This window comes from Anomalospiza imberbis, chromosome 13 (assembly GCF_031753505.1).
Source record: "Anomalospiza imberbis isolate Cuckoo-Finch-1a 21T00152 chromosome 13, ASM3175350v1, whole genome shotgun sequence".
NCBI lineage: Eukaryota > Metazoa > Chordata > Aves > Passeriformes > Viduidae > Anomalospiza > Anomalospiza imberbis.
Genome location: NC_089693.1, coordinates 8,345,874 through 8,366,286, shown reverse-complemented (window position 1 = coordinate 8,366,286; position 20,413 = coordinate 8,345,874). Strand labels below are relative to the sequence as shown.

The 20,413-nt window shown below is 41.0% G+C and overlaps 1 protein-coding gene across 2 annotated transcripts in view; it reads left to right on the top strand.

Annotated features, from left to right (window-relative positions):
• The first annotated feature begins 2,525 nt into the window (after positions 1-2,525).
• CTXND1 (cortexin domain containing 1) overlaps positions 2,526-20,413 on the top strand; it is a 31,972-nt gene continuing 14,084 nt past the window's right edge. The window contains exon 1 of one of the 2 annotated variants that reach the window (XM_068203765.1): positions 2,526-2,979. The gene's annotated coding sequence lies outside the window, so the exon portion shown is untranslated. Of the gene's footprint in view, positions 2,980-11,193; positions 11,320-20,413 lie in introns of those variants that run through there. The other variant, XM_068203766.1, reaches the window with a different exon arrangement.

Below are 20,413 nucleotides of genomic sequence, written 5' to 3'. Positions count from 1 at the left end.
CCTACCTGAACTGGTTTATTTTTCTCACAGACAAGCACTCTGCACTATATGGCTCTCTTCAATATTACACGTCCAGAGTCAATTATAAACCTTTATATTTCTCTAGCAGGAAGGTTAAAATTCAATTCTCCTTTATTGCAGTTTGCAAATACAATATACTCTCCAGCTGGCTAGCAAAAGCTCCTCAGTTAAATCATCTTGTGCAACACTGCTTCTTAGTCACTGGTACCTCTCTACACAACAGCCTGACAGCCCCACAATTCCAGGCTATTTATTGGTCTGTCCTTAAATGGAAGAGTTCTCTTACAACATATTTGCTTTTTATTGAAACGACTGCAAAGAGAGTTTTGTGTTCCTTTTTGTTTTGAGAGGTTTCTGGGTGAGGGCACGAAGGTGCTTTTAGATTTTCACTGTCTCCTGGAGGCTTTGAGTCCATGCTGTCATGCTTTGTGCCTCTCCCCAGTAAATCAGGTGCCTGGTTCTTTGTTTTCAGGGTTTAAAATACTGTTACCAACAGAAAGTGATGTGTTAGCATAGCAGAGTTCCTGTGTTATTGAACTGAGGCAAGGAGCCCAGAAAACCAAAGGAAAATGATCCACTGGAATCTATATTCCTTCCCTCACCACAGCTCCAGAACATGAGATTATTATGCTTGTTAGAATAACTGCTTATCTGCCCGCGGCCAGGGCTGGTGTTTCCTGGAATGTTGAGAAGGTCCACACCTAATTATGGTGCTGACTTGATTATTTTTGTCCAACTCATACTTTAAAGAAATCCATTATAGCTTATCCCCAACCAAGGGAAATAAATGGACTTACTTTAAGGATCAATATACTCCAAAAGGGTGAGGCAGGAATAAAGAGCAATATTGGAGCACCTTTCTACAGGGTCCTATAAAGGCTGAGAGCCTTCAGTGTGAGTTAATTGTTTCTGCTACCAATACTGCAGCTCCCAGATCCATCCAGGTTTTCCTGCTTTGCTTACAACAAGGCTGTCACCTGGCAATTCTGCTTGTTACATCTGCATCATTTTGTCTGACTTGACTGGACACTCCCTGGGACTGGAACTGTGCCTTGTCTGCATTTCTAAAGTAAAGACACACACATAATGCATAATTACTATACAAAACAAACTTAACATTCAAGGCAGCTTTGTTGGTTTTTGCTTTCTATGACTCGACAAATTTGTTACCTTGAGGTGCTAAACACAGTTGTGAGAACAAGAGTGAGAAAAAAAAGTCAGTTTTGCTACTATAGAATTGTCTTCTCATTTCATAGGAATCCACTGGCACTGACACTGATATGTGCTGGTTTCCCCTCTCCTCCTAGGTGTTATTTTTGTGAAAGTGCAAAGCAGCACCTTCCCAGCAACATCTGTCAGCCAGGAAGACTGAGTATTTTTGGCATTTTCACAGGCAGAAATTATAGCACAGAAAACAATAGGAACAGGACCAAGGATGCTGACAGGTATCATAGAAACCTGCATTTATATAGGAATTCCAGAAGAAACTGAAGTCCAGCTAATAAAACACTTTTCAAAGGGGAAATGGGCTCTTTCTAGATGCCTGTCCTTGACTGTCCTTTTTCTAAAGAATCCAATTAATAATCCTGAAAAATTTATTAGCCACACTGTTTTGGTTGCTGGGATTTCCCTGTGCTATCTGAAAGGAATCAGCCCCTGGGGATGCTCAAAGCCTTTGCTAAGGGGGTCAAAACCTTCCCTCACCAACAAAAAGCTGCTGCTCTTCTGGTATCTTAATGCCCCCATCAGCAGCAGAGAAAAATCTCCCCTGCCCAAGAGCCCTGGGGGATGAGTGAATCAACACCTTACACAGCACCTGGTCCTAGAAAATGTTTATTAATGATTGCTGTGTTATCTATTCAGGGTGCCTATGTGGAAATGTATCCCCATTTTTGCCCACAGGACTGCAATGCATTCGTTTTCACGGATTTGCCACACATGGTTAGGCACAATTAGCATTTGCAGGAGGTAACAGGTAAGCACGGCCCCAAAATGGGGCTTTTCTCCTGAGAGCCCCTTTGAAGGTCAGGGCTGGAGCGGGCAGTGGTTCAGTTTCACAAATCTGCTCACTCCAGCTGGTTATGGGGAGAGCAAGTGCAATTCCCCCATGGCTTCCCAAAGGCACTGAGTCAAACATCTCAGTGCACTACAGAAAAAATTAGGGTCCCTAACAAGAAATTAGTGGCACTGTGGCTCCTGGTCATTCTGCCTTTTTGTTATTACTGCTCATTAATTCTGCCACATCTGCATGGAGGAGCCCCCATAAGTGACAGACACTCTGCAGACAGAGGACAAGGGTGACAGTCTCTCCTTCAAGACTAGAGCAATGCTTGGAGCCTGTTAAATCCGAGATGTTAATCCATGAAGTTTTAGGCTACTACTTTTTGCTGTATCCAGCAGGGCTGGTACAGTGCAGTTCAGAGCTAGGAAACCCCTCCCCTTCACTAGTACTTCTGAAAAGCAGAAGATTTAGTTCAATTGACAGAGTGCATTCCTCAACATTTAAAAATGCATGGGCTTGAATTTCTGTTGTTAACTTGAGCTCTCTCTGAAACATATAAATTAGTGTTTGGCTGAGAATTCCACTGTAAGTTGCAGGATACGACAACTTGCACGATACAGAACTGTAAAGCAAGATGAAGCATCCCCAGCCCCTTTGCCTTTAAAATGCCATGGAAGCACAGAGGCTCTCGGCAGAACACCTTATCTGCTCTCCAAAGCTGTGACTCTTCATCCTTTCCTTATGAAGACCCAGGGGATTGCTTACTTAGCATACACCAGAGGCAATGGATAGGGTGAGCAGCCACTGCAGCCAGAAACCCCCAGCACCGAGCACGGGCAATTCCCTCCACATGCAGAGACTTTGGAGCTGAATTGTGCTGAACAGATCCCCTCGGCTGAGCGAGCCATGTGTGCCCGGGAAGAGCAGCCCCTGTCGCTCCGCTGAAAAGCAATGCAGTAAGTGCTGGGATATTGCAGCAGGCACCGCTCCCCCGGGCTCAGCCGGAGCTGAAGCTTTGCAGCTTCTGCTGGGAGAGACACAACCTCCAGCCCGGGAGCAGTGGCAGGGCTGCATGATTTTTGTTGTTGTTTCTAAAGGAAGTGGAGGGATGGAGTGGGTTTGCAGTGCCAGGGACTGTGGGCTTTGCTTTGTGTGGCTGTGTGGGTGTTGCAGGGCAGTGCTTGCTCCAAGTCCTGTGCTGAACTAGGGCTGCTGGCTTTGGGGGGGCTTTCCGTGGTCATGTTGGACAGGGTTTGAACAGTGATGTGCTTAATAACTTAATGTCAGCAGGCATTTGTGTTCTCCTTCATCATGCAGCATGTTTCCTGGGCTTGGGTGCAAACTATTTTCTGTACTAGTACTAGGTACTCTGTGCTGGATTTACAGGGGCTGTGCCTCTGGGTGATGATGGATTGTAGATTGAAACTATGTGAATGAGTGCCCTGATGGTGGGTAATACTTTTATTTCACTTCAGCAGATATGGCTAATTTCTAGTTTGTGGTAAATTCTTCACTGTCTAGAATTCCAGATGCTTTTTTGGTAGATAAATGTTTGTAAGCAGTACTTTATCATAGCAGAGCTGTGGCTTTCTTCAGATTCTGATGTTCTGTTTCTGTACTCTGCAGTAGCAGCTTTCTGTTTGTACTGAGTAGGAGAGGGAAGGCATGAGTTAAAGTTTGCTTTATATGATGAAGGATTTTTACATAGTTTGAAAGTGTTTGCAAAATTAGCATTTGGGCAGTAATTGCAGGCCTTTGGAAAGATCTGTGCAGCATTTAAAGCAAATTTAACCGTATAGTTTTTATTCTGTTACTTAGAAACTAATACCAAGCTTCATTCCTCTGCTTTCTTGGTACAGCTTCCTCAGTGACTTACAAGCCCTGGCTTTAGGATAACTGCCTGCCTTCAGCCTCACTGCCATTTTGGGCTTCAGGCATGTTTAACTCTTTAAGGCAATGTTTGCAAATTTTTTTTTAGGAGAGCAGTACCTGAAACCACCAAAAGTTAGGGATTCTGTTTTTGCTGCTCAGTCAAATGTCAATAATAAATAGCCATTGGTCTCTTGTAAAGGAGCACTAATGAAACCATTCCTTGGTTTTCCCACTCAATATTTGTTTGTAAGTTGGGGTTTATTTAGTTCTTGTAAAGTATTCACATAATGAAGAAAGAAATATTCCTCTGATATATCTGTCATTTTAGTTTTGAGAAAAAATTGTAGCATCACTAATTTGAAGGGATAATTCTCAAAAATGAGGCAAATAAAGTTCAGCTTCTTCTAAAAGAGTTTTTGCAGAGATGCTGCTGAAGATGTGTGTAATGTTTAGTCCCAGGCATAGCTGATGAGACCAAAAAATACCCTGGAAGTTATGGCACCTTTTCACTCCTGTGCAACATGCGTGTCTTGGAGTTTTTTCCTTGAGATTAACGCTCAGGTGCTGAAAAGAGATATTTCCTCTGGCACTGCAGTCAAGAGAATTTTCTCCTTTTCATTTAAGAGAAGCCTTGTGACATATGCTGTTATTGAGTTGCAATTGCTAAGATAATGCAAAATTAATAAGTGATAATTATTCTTCATTAGCTGCACAACTTTGAAGATGGACAAATCTACAAGGAGGGTGGATCACATCTGAATCTGATCTGCTCCCCTCCTCCCTTTCTCTCCAACCCCTACTTCTTCCCTTCTGTTTATGAGCCTTTGATAGGTGCTATAGTTGCTCTCATTTAAGGACCTGAACCTAAGATCAGTGCAATTTTTCCAGTCACAGGTTCACAGTCTGTGTGTGCCTCATTTGCCCCTGTTTTCTCCATTTAGATTTCCAGCAAAGCCTGTAGCAAACTTGGAAAATATGAGAATTTATTATAAGATATCTCTGACAGAGCATTATAAAGCTGGTGTTGGTACATCTGTTATGAGGGAAGAGCAGGGATTTTACCTGTAGCTAAAACGTGCTCAGAACACACAGTTTTGATGACATTATCATCAGATATTTTCAGGTAAACTAACACCAGTAATTTAACAAGCTATTGTTTTCAAAATATTTCCTCTGAGGTACAAAACAGGGGAGGGAAAGAAATGCAAAGAGGGAGTTGGATGTTGGAAAGTCGCTGGATTCATAATGAGAATCACAAGACAAAAATGGAGATTATGTCTGATTTTATGCTTTCATGCAATTCTGAGTCTTTAATCAAAATGTGTTACCTGAACTGGAACTTCAGAATTATTTGCCAAATATTATTGTTCATGTCAAATGTAAAATGGAGAACATTAGGTCTAGAATCTAATTTCTCAGCCTAGAATAAGCATCTTAGTAAAGATTATGTTTTCACCTCATTTTGTCTGTAAGTAACCCTGGCAGGAGCCTTGCCTCAGAAGTCAAGTTCACTTTATTGCATTGCAACCTGAGAGAGAAACACACAAAGGGAAGTTTACTAATTTTGTCCTACATTGCCAGTAATGAGCTGTAAGTCAATTTAATTAATGAAGAGTAGCTGCTCAACATTTGCAGTCACCTGAACTACTTTAATTTGCATCACTGTTTTTGACACGTAGAGGCATGGACAGCTTTCCCTGACAGTAAGAAATATAACTGTCATTTAAGTAACAGAGGCAAAACTTCCAGTACAAAACTGGATAAAAGAATATACAGTGGGTGGATAAACATGCTGCATAATTTCAAAGCCCAGTGGAAGTGTGTGTCATTGTTGCACCAGGAAGCAATGGTGCAGACGACGTCACGTTAAAAGACGCGACATTCAGCACGTTCTCAAAGAGATAAGTTTAGCTGTGTTTGTACAAGAGTGGGGAATTTTTGTACCATGCTTAGTAGAACTGTCATGTTTATAAAGAAATACATCTTACAGCCAGTCACATCCAAAATGTGCCACATACATAGTCAATACTTTCTGACTACAAAAGGAAGGACATTTTCTTCCTTTCTTGTTTTTCAAGGGTAGGCTTCCTGATGGTGTCAACTACTTAGATATGCTGCATAGTAATTATTTTATTCATATGTATGAAAGAAAATCTCTTAGAATCTTCATTATACTTATCTACTGTGAGCATCAAGATTTAATTTAACTGGGATTTTCAGATATATGCTTAGACAGTCCATTTTCAAAATGAATATGCTATTATTTTCTACTATCACTTCTTTCCAAGGGCAATTACTTAATACTCTGTAATAGCTACAGTTCAGGATACTTCATTTGCCACAGTGACTCTCCTCACTTTCCACACCCACACAAACCCCAGAACCTACTGTGAGTAAAGCAGCAGTGCAGTAGCATTCAAGGAGGATTAAAGGACTAAGATCGAGTACTTCCTAAAGCCTGCAGCCTCAGCTGTCATTTAAAACAGGAGCAAAAGTGACGTACCTTCCTTTCCCAAGTGCTGTTCAAAAGGTGTAGATATGCACACAAAAACCATGCAGAATTAGAAAGATCACACGCTATGTTTGGCAAAGTATCTTCAAAGTGCACCTGGTAAGACAGAGTGACCTTCAGAAAGTGCAGAAGAGCTGGCCCACAATTCTGTCACCTTCTGCATCTATTCCTTAAAGCTTTAGGCAAGAATTCTGGCATCTGGATTTTGGAGGATAATTCAGGACATTGAACTTTAAAAGGAGGCTGTGGAAGTCTGTATTCTAACAAACTTAGTCTTGAGCAACAAACTGCAAATCAGCATCTGATTTTCACTGAAACATCTGGAAGAAACTCCAAATGCCGTGTGCTCAGCTCTGAATCTTCACAAGTTCATGGAACCTTTAATGATCTTTTCTTTCCTCTTGAACAGAAATACAAAGGAAACAGTGTGAACTAAACAAGGGTTTGCTTGAATGATGGCTGCAGAGACACACACCTCTTCTCAGCATTATTTTAGCATTTGAGTTTCAAAGCTATTTCATCCGGCCCCGGGGAGACTGAGCCTCTGGGGATCCTATTCACAATACTCAGAATTCATAGTAGTCAGCCAGAGAGATTCCTAGACAGGAGGAGCATTGTACCCCCAGTGTCAGTCAGGACTTTGTTCAGAGGGAAAGATGAGGAAATGAGACAGAAGGTTGCTGAAAGCACAGATGCTCACATTTCTTCTGCTAGAAACAGGGAATGATTTATTTCTTTTTATCATAAATCACAGGTTTTCCTTCAAGGCTTTGCTTTAGACTTTCAGTCAGTGCTGCTGGCTGTAAAGAATCACATGCCCAAGCAAATCTAAACTCCCTGGCGGAAAAGCCTTCCATTTCTCTCCCTGCCCCATCTGATTGATTTCATGATTACTGGAGAATTTGCTGCTTCACACATTTAGTTTGTTTTATAAACCAGTCCAAGGCAGCTGATGTCACCTATCCAATTTTTTTTCCATATTCAAATTCAAGCTCCCATTCTCTCTGTCAGCATCACCAATACATCTGTGACTTCTTACCAAATAACCATATCACACCATATGCTGTGGAATTGTTTTGGATTTTCACCAGTTTAGTTTAGAATTCAACCCTCAGTCTGAGCATAATTCAGCTGGGAGGAGACCAATTCTAGAATCACAGAGTGCTTTGGGTTGGAAGGGGCCTTAAAGCTCATCCCATTCCAACTCCCTGCCATGGGCAAAAAATGGTCACTAGACCAGGATGCTCAGAACTCCATTCAGCCTCTCCTAGAACACTTCCAGGGAAATGATTTTTAAAAAGCCTGGTGAGAGCCATGAGCCAAAAGCCACATCAGATACTATGAAAAATAGTGGGAATGAAAAGAAGAGGAAACCTCAGCTACCAGCACAGAGGGAGCCAATTTTTGTCAGTAAGATCTTGTCAGGAAAGTGTCTACCATTATTAGAAGTCCAAATAATGATAAGTCATAATTGCTTAAAGTCAAGAAACTTAAAGTAACCAAACCAAAAAGACTGAACTCTGAAAAAATAAACATTGCATTAATTTTGTCTTCCATTTTGGGGTATTCTTAAGGATTTATGCTTCAAAGATTTCATCTTCAAGCACAGGAGAGCATTTTAAAATAAAGAATTTTATATCCTTGCACAGTAACCTCAGCAGAGCTTCAAAAGCATCACCACATATAAAAATCACAAAAGGTTAAAATTTAGGTAATCCCTATATTGAGAACCACAACTTTACAAAACATTACTTGCTTCCAGATTGTTTTTATTTTTCACAACATTACATGGCCATCTTTGTGTCTTACAGCCAGTAGAAATGTATCCCAGAAAGAGAAATTGAGAGATTTTCTACCATCTGCATCAGCAAACCCCCAGAAAACGGTGTTTTCTGGATTATACTCTGCCTCTCAGTTCACTCTATCAGCACGGCAATTTTGCAAGTTGCAAGCAAAAGGCAGCCAGAAAGGAAATACCCAAGTAAAGCTGATCCAATTCTTGTTCAGCTGCAAAAGTATTCAGAAATATCTCTCCTTACTCTTTTCATGTGCTATATTTGGTCAGCACACTGAAGTTGACTTGCATTATATTCTCTCCCATTCAGACCCTGTCACACCATTTCAGCACTGACAGTTCTCATCTCCATGCTCACTATGGGTATTTTCTGGGAAGAAGCAGATTCTCTTGTTTGGGAACACCTGCTTTCACTTCATATCATTTTCCTTCTGCCACATCTTAGTAATGAGCTCTTTTAAGAATTGCCTGGAGAATGGGAGCAGGTTGGTAATAGCAAGGAAAAAAAACCAAAACAAACTCAGATTTGCATCTGTGGTGAAGGAGGTTTTCCCCAGCTGCCTTTGATTTGGGTCTTGCTCCCATATCCATGGAAGGCAGTGAGGAGACTCCCACTGACTCTGCATCAGAACCTAAAAGACTTTTATGGGAGGAATATTGGGAGTATTTTTGGTGATGTTTATGATGCAGAAAAAAAGAAGTGCAGGAGCTCGTGACCTTGCCAAGCCTTGGCCATGGTGAGCAGCCCCTCCTGGGCAAACACCCAGCTCCCCCCAGGGCCTTTATTTGCCTAAGTCCCACACACATTAAACATTCATGCCTGGGCTGTTACAGATAATGAAGTTTTGTTCCTTCCTCTTGTTTTCTAATATTGTCTTGATTTAAATTGTGCGCAGAGCAAAAGAAATAATATTTTGGAAGAGGAATGAAAGCATAATACAGACACAAATAAAATTTGGTTACAGACAGAATTAAAGTAGATGGAGAAATTTTTCTTATGAAGAAATACTGCACCTGAGGAGGGTGTTTTGTATAATACTCCATAGCTTGGGATTTGATTTTAAAAGTCTTTTGGACACTCTTAGATCTCAAAATGTAGAGAAAACCAGCAAGGGAATGTGTCTCTTTTTTATATTTAAAGCATTTCCTTCATATAATCCTCGTACAACCAAGATTTTGGTGAGAAATAATAAGTGCATACAAATGAAGCAGTTTCTCTGAAAGAAGCAAAACCAAAAAAAAGAAAAAAACCCAAAAAAAACCAAAAACAAAAAAAAAAACCCAAACCCAAATAAATCAAGATCTGGAAAGAAAATGCAAGCAGAATATATTCCACAGTAGTTTCCTTAAGCAATATTTAGTGCGAGGCATTTTCTGTCCCTAATGTAAGAGCAAAAGCAGCAGGTCTCAGCTGGACACACCTGTCTCTCTTGATGAAGCAGCTGAACATTTCAGCAAGCAGCCAAGGAAGGGGTATGTTCATGTGCTGCTTCATTTCAAGCTGCTGGACAGACTTGTACAGCAACCTGTCAGGGTTGCTGACATCAGTATCTGTCTCCAAAACTACCCTGTGACACTGGGATTGACTCAAAAGGACACTCTGGAGCTGTTAGGAAGCACAGTCTGCACAGAAACCGTCACTGTCTGTAAGAGGAAGAGGTTGAGTAGGGGTAAAATACAGAGAAGGCATTTAATTTATATTTGTGTACAAGTACACACTCACACAGATGCAAACAGTAGGGCTCATTTTGGGGTTTCCACCAGCTGCTCACTCATTTTGGGGCTTCCACAAGCTGCTAAGAAGGACTTGGAGCCCACAAGCAACACAAGGTTTTTGTAGCATTTGTCTATGTTATGAAGACAAAATACTAAGTTGCTCATGAAACAAAAGCTCAGAGCTTTTCTATTCTCTTTTTTGTTTTTAACACTCTGAGTGTCCTTCCCTGAGCCTGTAGACCTGAAGGAATTGCACCTTACAAGCACTGCTCCCTATCCCTGCCCGTGGGCATAGATTAAATACAGCAGAGATGGAGCTAAATGTGCTGCCTGACTCTACAGAACAGCTTTCTGGTTCCCCTGCACCTGGGATCTTGCTTTAAAAGTCATGTTATGCTTTCATGTGATATATAATCAGTCACCATCCATAAGAAAACACCTCAGCTAACTGCTGGGCTTTTTTTCCCTTGTGGTTAGCATTCAAGTGTCCTTCTACTGATTGTGGAACAAACCCTTCTGTGATGCTTGCCTGGCTTTCACATGTCTGGACATGCTGCATGTGCAGTAGGTGAAACTTCTCAGCCTACACATTGCAAATACAAGGGATCAGTCTCACCCTTTGCCCTGCAGTTACCATTGCTGTCATAGCAACTTGGCCCCATATATTCAAAGTTTAAATGTGTTTGTAAGCCTGCTGCCCTCAAAACCATTTCTGTGTGCTCCAGTGATTTCACTGGGCAGTTTGGCAGCAGAGTGCCACACTGAATTCTTCTCAGTTAAAATTCACAGGAGTTATAGTTTAACACTGAAAGGGGCAGACTGGTTGTGTAAGGGAACCACAGGAGCAACCAACCTAGGCTGAGGTTTTTTATGAACTCTGATTTAGTGATTTAAATTTATTTGGTTTTCTGAGATGGTCTAGAGCTCATAGACAGTGTATTACTCTGTCTTGGCTGACAAGAGGTAACTTCTAAAGATGAATGACCTTAGTTTCTTGCTGTCTTGGAAACATAATAATAACCCTACCACATTGGAAGTAATACTTTTCATTGAGGTTCCCTACCCCATCTGCAGTTACGGCCATGTTATGTGCTCTGCCACAGCAATAACAGAAACACATCAACATGGACCTTGCTGGAAATAGCTCTAGCACAGCTTTGAAAGCCATTTTTTCAGGTGAACGAAATAAAGAGTAAAACTTTTCATCTCCAGGAACGTATGAACCTTTCTAGTGCACTTCGAAGCTTGGCCAGCTGGAAGCAGGAGCTGTAGCAAACTGCTGTGGAGCCTGTTTGGGAGCTGACTCCAGCACAGGAATTGAAATAAATGAATTTGGCACCTAAAAGGAGGTTTTGTGGAGTCAACGCTTTCTAAGCAGAGGACAGAGAGAGATTTGGCAAGGTTGGTGCATACATTATTGACATTTTAATGTCACAAAGGGGTAATCCCAGGTCTAACTCTGAGCCAGCTGAACTTGTCGTGGTCGTGAAGCCCACCCTTCTCAGGTGTAGGGCTGAAGCGATGCTGAAGTGACAGCCTGGGTGGGCAGGGGAGTGCTAGACACTGTCAGAAAATGCACACATGAAAAATAAACACCCCACCCTTTTTGTACTAACCTGTGATTTTCTGCATTCCCTGCTTACCCACCCACCAAAGATAAAGCTTTTATGTTGATAGTTGTCGGAGAATGAGCATGAGAATGTTGAGAAAATAAATAATTTATGCCTGCTCTTGGTTGTTCAAACCAAAACACTTTTTTAAAGGAATCTTTCCGAAATGGAAATCAATGATGGTTGGCATCATTCTCAGAACATTGCCTTGGGACACTGAAGTGCACAAATGCTTTGCTGATATTTTGGACACAGTGCAGAAGAATTTTCCAAGTGATTTTCCATTTCCCAGGGAAAAAAAATATTGTATTTTCCTATTTGCATTTGGACAACTATTTGTATCTTAAAGCAAGTATCTGCAAAATGTTCATGCCTGCAGCATTTTTAAAATTAATAGCAGAGAAGGAAATAACACTGGCAGTCTAGCAGAATTTTTTCTGTTGGATTTGGTAAGAATGGGATACTCTGTGTAAAGAAAGTCTTGCTTCCTTATTTGCTTAGGGATCAGAATCGTTGTCTTTAGCTTTCTTTTCTCCTGACAATTTGTTCCTGTAATCTCCTTATGTTCCTACATTAAAACCTTTGGCTGAATTTAGAGGTAGCTTAACTGAAAATTTAAGCTACACATTAGTAAACATAACAGGAGGCAATGGAACAAGTCACCTCACAAAGAGAGAAAAACCGTGAACAACAGGAATCTGTGCTGCCTCACCTACTTTTTATTAATTCTTTAAAAAAAAAAATGTTTCCTGCAACATCTTTCTTCCTACATTTGCAAGTTACATCTGCTCACACAAAATTCATGATATGCAGAATAGTTTGCACCATGGTTAGGTCTGTTCTAAGGAGATAACAATGGATTTTAATCAGTGGCAAGCACAGGAGCTGTGTGTCAGGAGGAACCTAGAGTCTGAGCACATTCAGGGGAGCGAAGTGGCCAGATTTGAGATGGGGACCTTGTCTGGGGGCACACAGAGCTCCTCAAAATGGCTCAATATCAGCTGAAAGCATCTTCTCCAATGCAAGGTGTGTGGTGTTTCAAAACCCTACCCCAAAAATCACACAGCAGGTGATTCCAGGTCACCCTTCTCAGGGATGGGGGGAGAAGAGGCAGAGGAGCTCTGGGAACCTCTCGAAGAGCATTGTCATCACTGTTTCTCAGAGAAAGGATCATGCTCCATAACCAGCACAGCAGATACAGTTCTTCTAATCTGTTCTCTGCCAGAAAACCAGGACTGCCTCACCCAGAGCTGGAGCAGCACCACCAAGGTGCTCAGTTCTTCGGGGAGAAAGGGGCTTGTGGAAGGAATCATTCTAAAGCACCAAGCTAGTATCAAAGTATCAAACAAACCTCCTTGGCTAGGACATTTTCCTTGCTTTTCCCCCTCTTCACCACATGATCCAACAAAGTGTCCCACCCCTTTACTGTCAGGGAAATGTGATAAGTTTGATCAGGAAAAGAAAAATTTCTCCCGCAGCTCTGTTAAATTCTGTGGGTGTCCTGAGAGAAGATGATCTTTGGACAGCAGCAGAATATATGATTGCAAGCAGACAGTAATTTTATTACACAACTGCCCAATAGCACTTCTCTGAAATATTTTGAAGTTCTATGGCATAGAGAAAGTCAGCATTTTTTAAAGCAGCTTAAACCATAAAACAGAGTAGTAACCAGCAGGGGAAAATAAGAATAGCTAGCTGTTCCTTCAGAATTTTTGAGTGATTAGACTAATTTTCTACCTTTCTTGTACATGATCTATTATTTAATCTTCCACCTTACTTCATAGCAGCAAACAACAGTCTATTTTAAAACTCTGTTTTTCCTCCATTATTAAAGCATTACTCTCTAAAAGAATGGATCTTTGCAAAATGTTAAGAGGGAGGAGAAAGCAGGAGCAACTCCAAAAAAGGTTCAGATGGCTGTGCCAGTCCTGCTGCTGTGCCATGTCACTGCTGCTATCAAGAATATTCCTCACCTTGAAAGCCAAATCAAAGAGAATTTTAAAATAAGGAATAAAATCAGAAGATCAAACACGTGAGGTAAGGAAAATGGGATCTGGTCCAGTACTTACTATACTCTTTCCCATATTTGTATTATCATGAATAAAAATCAGTAAGTGCTCTAACTGCAATTTATGTCAGAGTAAAAAGGAGAGGAACAATCAAGTTTCTACAATATTTTACTTTTATCACATAACATGGGCAAGCTACTGCATTTTTTTCCCCACTTGATCTCTTCGTAAGGTTATCTTAAAGAGTTTCCTCTCTTTATTTGAAAGGATGAATTCTATTTCTAAACAGATTTGCTCAGCAAAATTTTCTGATTTCTGTTCTTACCGTTTCTTCTCATTGTATTGGCACTTTCTTTTTTTTTTCCCACACAGCTCTTGCTAATACAAATTTGCATTAGCATGTTGCTTATTGGGCCCATAAACAAATTAACATCCAGGGTGTTAAATAACTACTGAAGGTCTTGTAAAAATACATTTAGCAGGCAAGAATGTCTTTGAATGAATAATAATCACATCAAAATAACGAAGATGATTCTTTACACCTCTTTCTTTTAGATATTTTTTTAGCTTTCCATAACTTTCTGAGAAGCTGTGCTTAAAACACTGGTGTGAATGCAGAGCAGAAAATCTGAAGTCATTTACTTCCAATCCTTCTCAAAAATACTCTGCATTTGCTTGTACAGCAGAAGAGCTCTGGGGACGCTGAAAGGGTGCTGTGAAAATCACTGCCCCGTGAAGTCCTTGCTGGCTACTGTTCAGAAAATGAATTTGTGAAGGCATAAAGGCACTTTTTCACCAGGTTACAAAAAAGAAGGAGGAAGAAATAGTTTCCACTTGCTAGAACTAAAAAAGACAAGGAAGTGCAAGTGCATGCCAAGAGGAAAACCACAATTCTTCTTTGCAAAAAGGAAGGAATGATGTGTAAAAGGCATTCAAGAAAATACTTCTACCCCAGCCACAGGAAAGATTTGTGTATAATCAACTTCTGTTTGCTGCAGAGCAGTTGCCGACGTATTTTCATGTAAGCTGATGTTGTTTTCCCTGCTTGAGTGGCATAGCAATAATAAAGACATTTATTATTCATTAAATGCCTTCAAAATATTTTAATATGCCTCAGCATTTCCAATGTGTTCAAATCACAGCAGTAAAACACCCTGCTCACATAATTTGCTGCCTTAACCACTGAATATTACAGTTTGTAGTTTAAAGTTTCTGAGTGCACATTGTCAGACTGAGAGGAGAATCACTTTAGGTATCTGGAGTCAAACACCTAAAAAGAAGCTTTCCTCTTAAAAATCACACCCCACCCACCCCAAAAGAAAGCTGCCATTATACACAGTTCAATTCTCCCATATTTTAAAACAGGTTTCATAAAATTCACCAAGTTCAGAGGCTGTCAAATGAGGAAAAGGATGTTTTTAAGATAAAGGCAGACCAATATATAGGTGCTGTAGTATGTGCATGCATTGTTTTGTGTGATTTGGTTTGATTGTTTCTTTTCTATTCACAAAAACACCCCAACAAACAAAAAACCTCACCCAAAAAACCAAAAAAACCTGCCAAATTTAAAACAAACAAACAAACAAAAGCCCTGCCCCCAAACAAACAAAGAAACAAACCCAAAAAACCAACAAAAAAAAAAGCCAGGAAAGGAATGAGGAATCAAGATTTAGTCTTATGGTTTTCTTGACTTGCTGTTTGGAAGTAAGACTTCACTGGCCACAGGGTCCCAGCCTAGATCTGCATGATGGAGAGCTCTGTATAGCATTTCCTGAGTGCCACTGCATGCCAAAGCAGATGGAAGGTGATTTATGGTCCTCGTTGTTTATGGGGATAGAGGAGGAGAGAATTATGCCTAGATCACTGTGTCCCAAATAATTCTTTAAGGTTATCAAGTTTGCACAGCTCTGTCTTATGTTAAGTTTATGCCGGAAAAAGAAGAATAAATCAAAATAAGAGGAAGTGAACCACTGAAGCAGAATGCACAGGGAATGTACCAAAGCAGATAGTGCTTATTTATCTACAGCTGAACCACATCAGCCAGGGAGAAGTTTTATTTCCAGTCACTGCTCAGAGCTTCCAGTGAAACACTCCCAAATTATATTATTGTCACCAAGTCCAGCATTTGGTGAACTTTATCTACAATTAGAGTCTGGCAACATATAGGCCATAAGCAAATAAATCTGAAATATAAATAGCTTTTCTTCTTAAAAAGATTAGCACTTGAATCATCTAACTGCAGTTACCAATGTTGTGTCCTGTGAGATACAAAGAGGGAAATCCTTCAGAGACCTAAGAGCAGCCTGTGGTACAAAGAGCAATACCACGAGGTGCCCAGCCCTTTCAGCAGCCTGCTGCCATTCTTGGAAAGGGTTCAGAGACACTGCAGACATGATCCTAACATGACTGGAACTGGCAGAAGCCTCTCTACCGAGATGCAAAAGAAGGCTACAAATGAGTATGTGCTGGTGTTATTTCCTGCATGTCTCCCATGTAAGAATGTGGAACTCCAGGTGTGGAGGGGATGCTTCCCAGAGGTCTGGGAAACTGATTCTGACAGTGACAGAACTGCCACTCATGAACTTCAGCACATCCCAGGGGCCAAGGCTGATTTTGTCATTTGCTAACATCACTGTGCTTTGAAACTTAAAATGGAGCTTGTTACAACCCTGGCCAATGACTTATCACAGGGAGTTCTCTTTTTGCTACAAGAACTCTTGCTTTCATATTAATGAAGTCAGGCATTGACAAATTTACTGTTCTTTAGGGCAAATGCTGCTGCAGGGGTTATATGAGGCTGTGGTCTCAGTCAATGTGGTATGGCATTTACCATTCAGTTCCAAAATGAAAAAGTGCAATTAAATGCTCTTGAAAATGTCCTGTGCTAGGAAGAAAAGCCTTCCAAAATAGATTTCTATCTACTTGGTCCAAGTCCATGGTTCTTTAATGTTTCTGTAAGCAGTAGTGGTTTTGTCCTGCAAGACAAATACCCATTGATTTGAATTTCTAATGACATGATTTGAGTTTCTAGGTCAGGCTTCCTATATATTTGTTTAATTAATTTTTCTGACCTTCCTTCCATTAAATACTTGGGATGACAAACTTCCATTTTAGCAGCTGTGTGGATGTTAGTCTGAAGCACCCATGATGTCAAAGGCTTTGTATTCATTTACTAACCAAGTTATTTTGAGTCTTTTTAAAAAAATATGCACAGTCAGCACAGATTTACGGTTTGGGTTTTTCTTACTCTCAATCTCATATCACTTATCACATGGATTAAAATTAATTCATACACATTAACCTACAGGAAAGAGATGGTTACTGTTTCTTGAGATATGAGGAAAACATCTGAATTCCAGGGAGGATTCCAGATAAATGCATTACTTTTTAAAGTTGAAAAGTTCCTGACTACTTTAATTAGCAATGCTTCAATTTCCTGCCTCAACATTCAGTAATAAAGTTGGAGACTGGGAGAAGTGCCATGTCCAGTACAAAGCAATGTACAGGCAATTCCAGGTGCCATCCAGCAAACCAAGCACATACCTTAAATCTGACACTATTAGTTGGACTTAGGTTAAATGTCAAAGGCAGAGGAATAAATTGGTTCTTGAATCCTTCCTAGAAAGCCCTGTTCTCATTCAAATCTTAGCTCAGTTGGGTCGAGCAGGGTGCTGATGAGACCAAGGCTGTGGGCTCATCTTTACTCAAGAGCTAGACTCAATAATCCTCATGGGTCCCCTCCAGCTCAGAACATTCTGTGAATCTGTGAAGTATTAAGCAAGTCTACAAGAAATTAGGAACCTAAATGCAATTACACATTTTGTCCTCACTGCTTTATTCCCAGGTCTGCCCTCAGTACCTCCTTAAAGCCAGGCATGTGTTTAAATCCTTGCATGAAAACTGCATTCAGATAAGTGATCTGAAATTAAAGTATCAGCCCAGCTCTTGTACGTTTGCAAATCAAATTTATTTTGACAACAGGTTAACAAAAGACACAGATGAGACACAGAGCCTAGAGCAAGATGAGCTGTGTGATTTAAGGCTCTGCAATTAACGACAAGGCCCAGGGATGCTGCCTTCAAATGTGAGTGTTCAGGTTCTGCCAGGACTCTGCTGTCTGCACACCTGCCAGTGAACTGCAGCAGTTGCCATGCTACTTCATGGAAAATATTTATTAAGTCAGTGATTTATTTAGTCTATTTAAAGAAGGTGGAATAAAACACTGGGCTGGCCATAATGATTATGCTGTTGTTATTTCTTTTTTAATTAATATTGAGCAATCTGTACTGCAGCCAACTTCAAGACACTTCAGAATTGCACTCCTCATTCTCTGGCTGGAGAATAAAAGCCTTGGTCGGATAAATAATGTTTTCTTCTAGGACTCTACAGAAAACTACTTTTCCTAGTATCTTCCTTGCACAGAGAAGAGACTCCTGATTTTCTTACCTCATCTTACAGGGAAAATATTCACCTTCCCCCCCCCCCCCCCCCCCCATCTCTGAGATATGAAATATAAAACTCAGAAACAGATGCAGTCCCAGGTCTGAAATCCCAACAGAGGAGGAAACCAGTTCCTGTCTCACCATGGTTCTTTAATTCAATGCAATATTTGCCAGGATAGAGCCAGGCATGGTCCCCCTCGCCCTGCTGGCCTGGGATAAATGACTTTTTCCACCTGTCCATCCCAAATCCTGTGTCCCCTCCCCTCCCTGCAGTTTGCCAGTGTGGCTGGTCCTGTGCTTGCTCCCAGGCCAGCTCTGGGTTATTGAGGGGGAATTTTATTAACACATCCAAACTGAAACACCACAGAGTTTTGTATCATAGATTTGCCATTAGGGTAGAGGGAAAGAAATAAAGAAAAGAACAGCTGGGCATAATGCCCCCAGCTCAGCATGTCTGACCACCAATCTGTGTTATTTCTAGAAGCTGAGCATTATATTAACCACTGGGAAAGACTCAGCTTGCATGGGAGACAGCAGGGTTTTGGTGCTGATATATTGCAGTTGCCCCTCTATTGAGGTCAGTGGGACAGAGGCAGGTGCCTGTCAGTGCCAAGTGATGCTCTCTGAACTGTGGAAAACCCTCTGACCCAGAGAAGAGACACAAAGCCAACTGCAAACCCCTCCTGGTGCAATGGTGTAATACCATGTTGTGCTAGATCCACAGCAGAACAGCCTTCAGAAGCTATTTTGATCAATTAAGAACAGTTGGACCCTTTAGCACATAGTCACCATCATCTACTTATTATGCACTTAAAATGCAATTATAGACAGGAAAATAATGTTCGTTTTCTATTGGCCTCGTTTTCCTTGAGTGAATTAAGTCTGCTTCTCATCTGCATTCACAGTCCCAGCTGCTTCCTGACTGAAACAGATCCTGTAGGCTTTTTATATCCAGTAGCAATGCAGCAATGCCATATGTAAGGCCAGGGTGTGGGGGGGAGCTAGGATGTCTCCTGGCTCCTGAATTATTAGGCTGTTCCAAGTTCCAGTGAGGAATCAGTCCCTGTGTGGTGATTCATGAGGCAGCAAAGAATCTAGATCCAGTTCCCAGGCTATGTTTTTAGGGTTAGAAAAGCAGTGGTGCTTCTCAAGCTTAAAAAAATACTTAACAGAAGGGAAGATAGTTTGTGGAGTCACTGCCTGTAACAGAGCAGGTCTCTGAGGCTATTAATTATCCAAGACTGGTGGTAAAGTAGAAAAGGTGAATGTATAGCAAAGGAGTTTTCCTAAGCATATATAAATAGCAAACCATTACACTTTCACTGGAAGAAGGAAAATTTGCAGACAGGGCAAAGCTCAAGAACTCCCAAGCCCACAAATGCTTGTGTTCCCTGAATGTCATCGATGCAAGTCACTTTCTGCCATAATTAGCTTTGTCAGAAGACCTGAAATAGAAGAGGGGGGGAGAGGAGTCCCTGCAGTATGAACTGACAGGGCTGTGCACCAGGGTGGTGGGTGGAGAGGATACCCCCAATTTCTTAAATCTGCTTTCCTTCCTGACCACGGCATCTACAGGGTCACTTGATGGACAGATATGCATAGGCTGGCCACCTTTCACCAGTAGATTGCTCCACAGTTTCACGGTTATATTTATGAGAAACCTGCCAAATGCTTTAATTGGTGTCCACTGCAGTAGGTCACCAAGAAAAAAAAACAAAACAAAAAATAAAACAAAAAAACCAACAAAAAAAAAAAAACCCCAAACCCACCCCAGGGCTGCATTCAGGAAACTACTTCATAGGAGAAGTTTTAAGATGTAACAAGACAGTCTATCAGATTTCTGGAAGATTTACTTTAACCTATACCTTCAGTAGATGCCAAAGGAATAATTTGGACACTGTTCTTTGTGGTCAGGTGCAGGTTTTTATGCTGCTACTATAATATTTAAACACTTCCTATTAAATATTGCATATCAATAGACCTGGCTATATCAAAGAGCAGATAATTGCTGGCCCTTATTTTTCAAAGTCAAAACTCTGCTTGAACTTCCCTTTGAGAAAATTAGGGTTTTATTAGCTGGCAGACAAGGGGAAGTGATTCCAAGGGCAATTTGGCTTGGGAAAGCAGTGTTCCCATCAGAGCATCCTTTCTGGCAGTAAGGCTTTCCTGAGAGAGAAAGTTCAGCAGGGCTTCCTGAAACTGTTTAGCTCTCAGACCTGATTTTATGGAGGCCTTGGAAGAAGCTGAGATGGTACCTTCAGACATATGAACCCAGCAATGCACAAACCCCACTGTCTTTCTCACTGCAGAGTCAGGAGTGAGTCAGTGCAGGGAATAAAAAAGGTTGAGGAGGAGGAAGTCTAAAGTTTGTGTTTGTCACACCACTGCACAAAGTGGGAAATGCCAAGTGCAGGCTGCCAGCCTATACATCCCA